The sequence below is a fragment of the Eufriesea mexicana genome, unplaced genomic scaffold (assembly GCF_001483705.2).
Source record: "Eufriesea mexicana isolate 0111107269 unplaced genomic scaffold, ASM148370v2 scaffold1358, whole genome shotgun sequence".
NCBI lineage: Eukaryota > Metazoa > Arthropoda > Insecta > Hymenoptera > Apidae > Eufriesea > Eufriesea mexicana.
In genome coordinates, this window is record NW_016909491.1 from 339,788 (window position 1) to 348,998 (window position 9,211).

Sequence of the window (9,211 nt, forward strand, 5' to 3'; positions counted from 1 at the left end):
TCCCTTCCTCGTTTCATAATTCAAAGCAACGCGATCGATGCTTCTTTCATCGAATGCCCAGTCGATATTTCCCGCCCAGGTCGAAGGAAACTCGCCCCGTTAGCCGGCCATGGCCGAGCACGAAACAAAGAGTAAACCTCCCCACGAGGATTTTCGAAATCGTTCTCCACCGCGTTACCCGCCGGCTTCTTATCGGAATGTACGATAACGCGCAATCATCGGAGGATTCGAGAGGAACACGAAGTCGGGGACTCTGGATTACTCCGAGACCGTGAACGCTTCCGAGCAGCAGCAGCCGCTAATGGGCCATTTTCGAGGCGAACGGGATCGGCGGAACGGAACGTACGGATAGACGACGGCGTCTGGGAAGACGATATGTCGGCGAGTAATTAGCGAAAACGGAGAGGAGGAGAGAGAAAGAGAAATTTGAAAGCCGTGAGAGAAGAGCGGACGGGGAAATGAGAAAAGTCGGGAGAGGAAGCAATTGCGACTGGTTTTTCACGGTATTCGTGATTATTCGGTGGAAGGAAACAAAAGGGAGGCAATACCAGTGCCATTCGTTCCCAGTGCCGTGCATCTTTCCTCTTGTTCCGCTGTAACGGCTGACATATTTCTTTTAGCGGTATAGCGGCGAGGGAAACGAAGAGTCTAGCCTCTCCTCCATTCTTCTCCTATTTCTCTAGTCTAGCAGCGCCAGTCATTACCGACGCCGCCATCAACCGCACGCTGCCATTGTCCGGACGCACTTCGTCGATGCACGCGACAGCCTGCCTTTGAAACGCCACTTTAATTGCGTAACACCCGACTGTGTCTGTCCGTTTTCGAGGCGAAACGAATTAACCGGCAACGAGGATCGCGCGGGCCCCATCTCTGCTCGTGAGCAACGCTTCGATGGCTGTTCGGAATTTACCATTACGTACAACGGATGTTCCATGGCCGCTCGAAATTTACCACTGTACTTAACGATCGTTCGGAACTTTGCGTCACGTGCAACGATTACTCGAAAATTACCACTGCTCCCAACGATCCCTCCAAATCTCCCACTAGGGTGCACTATGATCGTTCAAAGTACACGTCCCTTCGCGAATAGGAAAATCAGACAGCACAGCTACACACCTAATCGTTTTCATCGACCCGATCCGAGTACACGAGCCCGCATAAGCCCACACACGCAGATCGGTAGCTGTGCACGATCAGCGAACCCCAAACCGTTCCTCCGTGCTCGACTATATTTCACGAGCATAAACACGCCCTCTACCAAAGACCGCGTCCATTTCCAGAGATTTACAGAAACGCATGGCGCCGTTGCGAAGGAAAGTGAGTCACGCATCGGCTGGCGATGCAACGCGTGCACGCAGCCTGAAAAAGAGTCATTTCGGAAATTGACCGGCACAGTCGGGGTAACACGATGCCAGGGGACCAACGAGGACCGAAGGGCGAGCCCACGATAACGGCAAATTAAATTAGAGACCGGTCTCTATCGTCTTGGAGCGGAAGGCGTTCCGAGCGCTTTTACTCAGGACTGACGCGGTGCGTTGACCCCTGATCGAACGACACGCGGGCAAGAATTATCTTCGAATCACTCCAACGGGCCAAACGAAACGGGACGAAAGACACCGTTGGCCCATCTAGACGAAGACTTCTTTCGTGAAAGATCCGAGAAATTAGTCCCGCGGATGATCGAAATCTTCGGGATCCTAGGCCAAGCTCAAAGACCCTGATCACGGTCTCTTTTGAAAAAGAATCGGACTCGAGCCTTCGACCGCCCACGTGCCAGTCTCGAGGACCGCGATTTTATGTAAATCGCTCAGCCACCCACGATCCGATGGATCCTGCCGGTTCGACCAGATCTCCGGCGCGAAAAATTGAAATGGATCGAGCCGATACGACTCCGATGGAATACTCTCGCGGATTAGGAGACCTCGTCCCGAAGGCGCGATACCAGAGGTCGATCTAATTAAAAGTCGCGGGCCAGGTCCGGGGACTTGGCTTCTGAAACGGTTCGCTCGCGAATAAAGGAAACGGCCAGTCGGCCCGTGAGTCACGTTTATTGTTCATCGTTTAGCAACCCACGACGCCTTTCTCCGTTTGAATTAACGGCTCCCCGGCTTTTCGTCGTCCGCAAAGGAAATGAACGGCCACTTGTGCAAACACGCCGAGAGGATCGGAGAGGAACTCTGCCCTAATCTCCTTACCCTCTGGTCTGGAAAATGAAGGCTGTTGCCCGTGTTTGGAAAAATCTTTCCTCCACCCTTTGCGCTGCATCGAAGAACCTAACTCGGTGCGAATTCGTGTCACATCTCGCGATTACGAGATGTGCCAATCACGCGACCATAAATGGAAACAAAATTCGAATTTGTGAAATTTTTCGTCACATGGGTGTTAACTAAAATTAAATATTATTTCGATTATTTTTCAGGGACTAACATTTCCAAAATTTTGAATAGAAATTCCGCGATTTTTCTTCGGTTATGTATACAATACTTCAACATCTTCCCTTTCCTGTTCTTTTTAAGGATTTTCTTCTTTTATTTCTTCGTTTGTCGGTCATTTCACCGGTCCTGGTGGGTTTAGTGTTGATTCATCTGTTACGAAGGTGTGAATCAACGATACGCGTCGAGAATACTGAAAGTGGGCAAAGTGAAAATCCAAGAGAAATTTATCGCCTATTTTCGGTTACATTCGCATACATTAGAATAAAATAAAGCAACAATTGGAAAAATGGCGGATGGTCCAAGCGTTAAATGGCGCTTACAGTTCTACCGTAATTAATTTTACTAATTTACGATATATACCTGAAACACGAAATTCTTAACATTTCGAAACTACTAATACAGAACAATCGAGTCGCGAGTTTATGTTTTCAAGTTACAACGGAACGTCGCTTATGCGAATTTGAACTACACGAATATGTGCATTTAAACCGAAACATCGAAACCAACGAAAAATCAGAAAACATTTTGAAAAAGAGACATAAATAAAAATAATCCGAGATATAAAATTATAGTTATACGACAATCATCATATCGCGCCGAGTAAATTATCTATTAGTATGTTTATCGGTACATAAAGACGGAATATTCGCGTAATTGCGAAACTATGAATGCTAAAAATACACAAATCGCTGGGAGCGAATTACGCGTGCGTCGAAGGCATTACCATAAATATGAAAGAAACGATGTCTCGACTGCACAAGCGGCAGCAATTAGATCGGCAAGGCGGCAATTAATATCCACGACATTCCTAGAGATAAATATCGTCATTAACACGTGATGGCATAAGCCACGTTGAAAGCTAGACTACGCTTCGCGCTATTCGCGACGCAGCGTTTGTTCTTGGTCGGGAGACTGCGTTGACCTCTGGTAACGAGAAGGTTAACGGGTAATTCGCGACTCCGAAAATAATCGGATTCGACGAGAGGCGTGATCTGGGTCGTTAGACGCGTTCCCGGGGAAGCCGGGCCGGGTCTAGAGAATTTTCGTTGACTCGACCCGGAGGATGACTCACGGTGTCACTTTGCCCTCTGGTGAGTAACCCGGTCGGCTATCGGGATCGTCTGGAGTTATCGCGGCTGACTAGGTCCTTTGTGTCAATCAGCGAAAATTAGATTCTCCTTGCCGTCACCGATATATAAAAGAGGCGCAGGCTTTCTCGACTTAATGACAAAATGGTCGCGGAGATTGGACCGTGATGGCTGCGAGTAGGCTGACGCGAAATTGTTTCCTCGTAGACGGCTCGTCGACCGATGAATTCACGGTGACCCGCGTCACGTGACCAGAGGACAAGGGAGATTCGCTCGCGGAAACGCACCCTCGTCGGATGCCTCATTCGTTTCCTTTGCCGTCTCGAAAGCACTCGATTAGACGACGAGGACAGGACGGAACGTTTATTTCGAGCAGAGTGAAACTGGTTCTTTATCCCTCGGCTTGGCCGATGTTATACAGCGTCGTTACGGGCCGCATAGCCTGCCACGTAGTCCCCGTGGAGACGAGACGAGATAACTTTTGTCTCGATAAGATTAAGGAATATGCTCTAGAAAGGCGAGAAGCGACGAAAGGAAACGCGGTATCGGGTCCGATGGTTTCCCAGCCGAGGGCCGTTAAAAGGAAAGTCTCGTAGGCTGTTTAACGAGCCCGCTAATTATCCATTCCTTTTAGAAATCTATAATGGAGTGGAAATTTGTTCGTTTGCTCCGGGCTCAACGCGCCATCGGTCTCTCCGTCGTTTCTAGCCCCTCTAGAGGCCGAGAGAACGCTGCCACACGCTCGGAGCAGAGCGCGTGCAGGATGAGACAGCGTTATAAAATGGAACGCGCGTCCTCGCGGCGTCGTCATGGCCATCGGCGAGTCAGCGAGTCAGCGAGTCGGACAGAAACTAAATGAAAATGGAAAACGAGGCTGCGCCGCGAGATCGACCCGATCTCGAGCGAGGAAAGTCCCGCGATTTATCGTCGATCGCCAACGACGACGCTCATAACGGTCGGACGAGCAACCAACACCTCGAGCCTAACGGTATTCGAATAAACGGAGGATCGAGCGATCGATCGGCGGAGGAGGTGTTAGCCCAGGGCGACGTAGAAGAACCGGTGGAGAAGACCGATTCCGCGAGATTCGATCTACACGGAAAGCTACGCGTACTCCGGCACGTTCTCCGCCAGAAATCGGACAATTCCCGGGACGAAAAGTGGCGCGCCAGCGGGAAAACGCGAGACGGAAAAGCCAGAGAAGAGAGACCGCGGTTGCACGTTTTTCTGCAGCCACGACTGCTGTAACGCGTCGCTTCCTGACCTTTCCACCGGGTCAACGACACCCGTTAAAGGGACACCGGCAAGTTTCGCTCGTCGATCGCGGGAGAAAACGCAACGGGAGCTGGAAAAATGGCGGCTGAAAGTTTAACGGTCTTACGGCTGTGTGCCGATGCATTCGGCGAGAAAATGGCTGTCCGTCTGGAAGTCACGGTGATGTACTCCGACTGGGGCGGGTCGGAAAGAAACGACTGTGAAAAGCGTTTTTACCAGGAAGGAAGATCGATCGTGGGTACGGACCGGGTTCGGAAGACGTCGCCGGCCCAGAAAGTGCCGTTAAAATATTTCATCGCGAAGGATCTCGCCTGTCGGCGGATTTTTCTGTCTCTCGGCTACCGCCGCAGCAGCCTGCCGTCGAAGTGCATCGAAACGGATTGTCGGCGCGACCAGAGGCCTCGAATAGACCACGACTACTGGGAACTTTGTATTCCCACGCGATGGAAACGACTGCTTCACCGCGAACACGCCACCGCGAACACACCACCGCGAAAGACCTACCGGGTGACCTGTCGGCGCGCATCGATCACCGATCCAATCGGCTTCCACGCAAATAAATCTTCCTCCGCCGACGCTGCAGCCTTTTTCCCCTTTCTCCGCCATTTCCAGTTCCATCCACTGCTCTAACGGTTAACGATCTCGTTGACCCTCCGCGGATTTCGCGCTGGCGGAAGTGGCGAATCGCAATCGCGGAATCCGCGAGTATTTCTTGGGATATATTTTTGGTCGCGATCAAACCAACTTTCCTGGATTTATATCTCGCCGGCTTTGCGGTCTCGCGGCAATCGCGCGGAGATAAATCGGCGAGGCCACCCGGTATTAAAGCGGACCAGAGCCACGTGGAATGTGCGATAAATAATACATGAAATTATTCTGTCGACGGTTAGTCCGCAAGACGTGCCCGCGAATGGCTTTTCTATGCTCGTTTGCCACAAACGATCGACCGTCTGTCGTCTTTAACGAGGGAACCTCTGCTCTGTGGCTACTCGCGGATTCGACCATTTTCGCTGCTCACCGCCAATCTTCCTCTCGACTAAACGCCTATATCGACCCCCATATCGATTACCCCCCAACCCCCGAGGAATTTTCCTCGTTCCGTTCGATCTGGCATCGAGCAGGTCGAAAGGAAAGTTTGCGAAGCGGCGTGGAAGATTTCCGAGAAGTTTTCTAACCGAAGGCGAGCATCGGGAACGGAATACTTAAGGAGCGAAGTTAATCGTATAAAATGTGGGTTGAACGAGCAATATCTTCCGAACGAAATGCTCGCCGACCTCGAAAGTTTTCCACGGGCCGGTGCCCGTTTCCGCGGCCGCCTCCAAGTTCAGCACATCCTCGCCAAGTTTCTCGGCCGACAGCGAAAACGCGAATTCCGCGCGATCCTCGTCGCGCCTCCCTCCGCGATTTATGCTCGCCGGCGAATATTCCGAATTTTCGCACGCGGAACAGCCGCTCGGGAAATAACGTCGTCTTTCGCGTACTCGCGGCGTGGTTCCTGAGCTCGCAAATTAGGCACGGGCAAGAAGCCCCATTTTCCGCTCGAGCATCTAGCCTCTCGAAGCTCGGCTCAAAGCGAGCGACACCCGCTCTCTAATTCCTCGCCCGTTAGGAACGAGCTGCGTGTCTCGAGGGAGAAAGAGGGAGAGGGGACGAGAGACGGAAAGGAAGAAAAGATAGAGAAAAATCGGTCCCACGCGCTGGTAATCGCGGTCCAGCGACACAGAGCTGCGCTGAAGTTACGCTTTATCGATGAACCAGCCCGCTCGCTTGAAAAGCTTTCGCTCTCCTATTGGGCAGAACGCGCGCATTTGCGTAACGAGTCTCTCTCTCTCTGTCTCTCTCCACCTCTGTGAGCCGACGTTCTATTAGGTCACCGCGAAGTATGCGGTTTTTCCGAGAGCCGTGCACCACGAAGCTACGAAAGCGGCTATGGTATGCGTGTATTCGCTTCTGGTAAAGAACTAAAACGACGCTGTACCCGTGGGCTAAATGGTATTAAAGGTGCGGTAAGTCGCAGGGTATTTGCAGGGTATTCCGCGGTTATTTCGAGGGTATCTCTAGCTCGGATCAAAGGGAGTGGTTGATAAATTGTTCGAGGGATGTTCTAGAGCTGCCCCTTCTTCTTCTCCCTGCTCATTCGAACCGGTTTTAATTTTCGTCGCGTCCGGTGACCGGTATCGCGAATTGCAGATTCGCGGGGAAAAAACAGGGCGAGTCTGGGTGGGGAAAATTTGGTGCGAAAAGCATCGGGCGCACCTGCTCCCTGTGCCATAAAGGCACGGGAACGGGTTGCCGAGAGACGGCGAACCGAACCGGTCCTGCTGACCGAACCTCGCGAGCCCTCTCCGTCCGTTTGAACCGTTACGTAGCTATGGCCATCCAGAAAACCGGTAGGACGATAATCGACGACCGGTATATCGACTGTGTGCCTTTTATACCGGTATAACTGAGCCGGCACCACCCACGAACCGCTCGGATAAATCCACGACGCCCGGCGATCGTCGCGAGGGTAACAAAAGCGGCTAACGGAGAGGCTCGATCCAACGCGCGAAGAATGCGAGAACGTAGGATCGAATCGATCTTGGCATCGCGACGACGCTCGCGATGAGTAAGCATCGACGGAGGTCGATCGTAACGGGAAAGGTCTCGAACGCGAGGACGAGATAATTGCTATCGAGTTTATTCTCGCTCCCGTGCACCACGCTGCCAAGGATTGTTAATTTTCCAAATTGAATTCCGCCGATCTCGCTGTAACAGCGTCGCGCGCGAACGTTTAACGCTGTTCGCTGTCATCACGCCATATTTGCATATCGCGCCGCAGGCCGCGGAGGGGTATTAAGGATATTTCCATTGTTCTAAGATGAAAATAAAGTTGGAGAATTATACGTGGTATTCCAAGTTATTCAATAATTCCAAGTTTCAGTGCCAAGTAGCGATTTTGCGCTTCTGTTTCGCTAAACAGTGTCAACGCTCTAGTCTGTCAAGCCTACAATCGCGACACGTTCGGTTTCTGTCAATGTACGACTTTACGATTGCTATTCCGTTTTAGGTTAATTAAAATAAAGTTGGAGAATTAGACGTGGCATTCCAAGTTATTCAACAATTCCAAGTTTCAGTGCCAAGTAGCGATTTTGCGCTTCTGTTTCGCTAAACAGTGTCAACGTTCTAGCCTGTCAAGTTTATAATCTCGACACGCTCGGCTTCTGTCGATGCGCGACTTTACGATTGCTATTCCGTTTTAGGTTAATTAAAATAAAGTTGGAGAATTAGACGTGGCATTCCAAGTTATTCAATAATTCCAAGTTTCAGTGCCAAGTAACGATTTCGCGCTTTTGTTTCGCTAAACAGTGTCAACGCTCTAGCCTGTCAAGTTTATAATCTTGACACGCTCGGCTTCTGTCGATGTACGACTTTACAATTGCTATTCCGTTTTAGGTTAATTAAAATAAAGTTGGAGAATTAGACGTGGCATTCCAAGTTATTCAATAATTCCAAGTTTCAGTGCCAAGTAGCGATTTCGCGCTTCTGTTTCGCTAAACAGTATCAACGCTCTAGCCTGTCAAGCCTACAATCGCGACACGCTTGTTTTCTGTCAATGTACGACTTTACGATTGCTATTCCGTTTTAGGTTAATTAAAATAAAGTTGGAGAATTAGACGTGGCATTCCAAGTTATTCAACAATTCCAAGTTTCAGTGCCAAGTAGCGATTTTGCGCTTCTGTTTCGCTAAACAGTGTCAACGCTCTAGCCTGTCAAGCCTACAATCGCGACACGCTCGGTTTCTGTCAATGTACGACTTTACGATTGCTATTCCGTTTTAGGTTAATTAAAATAAAGTTGGAGAATTAGACGTGGCATTCCAAGTTATTCAACAATTCCAAGTTTCAGTGCCAAGTAGCGATTTTGCGCTTCTGTTTCGCTAAACAGTGTCAACGCTCTAGCCTGTCAAGCTTACAATCGCGACACGCTTGTTTTCTGTCAATGTACGACTTTACGATTGCTATTCCGTTTTAGGTTAATTAAAATAAAATTGGAATAATATTACACTTTGTAGGTGTACACCTTCCTATTCTTAGAAACAACGGATGCGACTACTTATGCTCAGAAGGATGACAGGACAAGACTGATTTGAAAGAAATGCGATTTATCGTAATAGCGCTCCTTGGCACTTTTGGACAAGGAAACAGCAAGACCCATGGCACTCGAACGGTTAACTCTTTGGGGCACGCTGGGATTAACACTAAACGTACCATAAGAAGTCAAACGACCCTTCGTGGTACATAAACGAAAAGTGAGAAATTAAATAATCAAATAATGCAAGAATTTGCAAAAAGTCAGATGAGCGAGAAAAACAACAATGAATGTACAATTTATAGGGTAAATTTTGTAAGAGGTCATTTGACACCGCTTGGT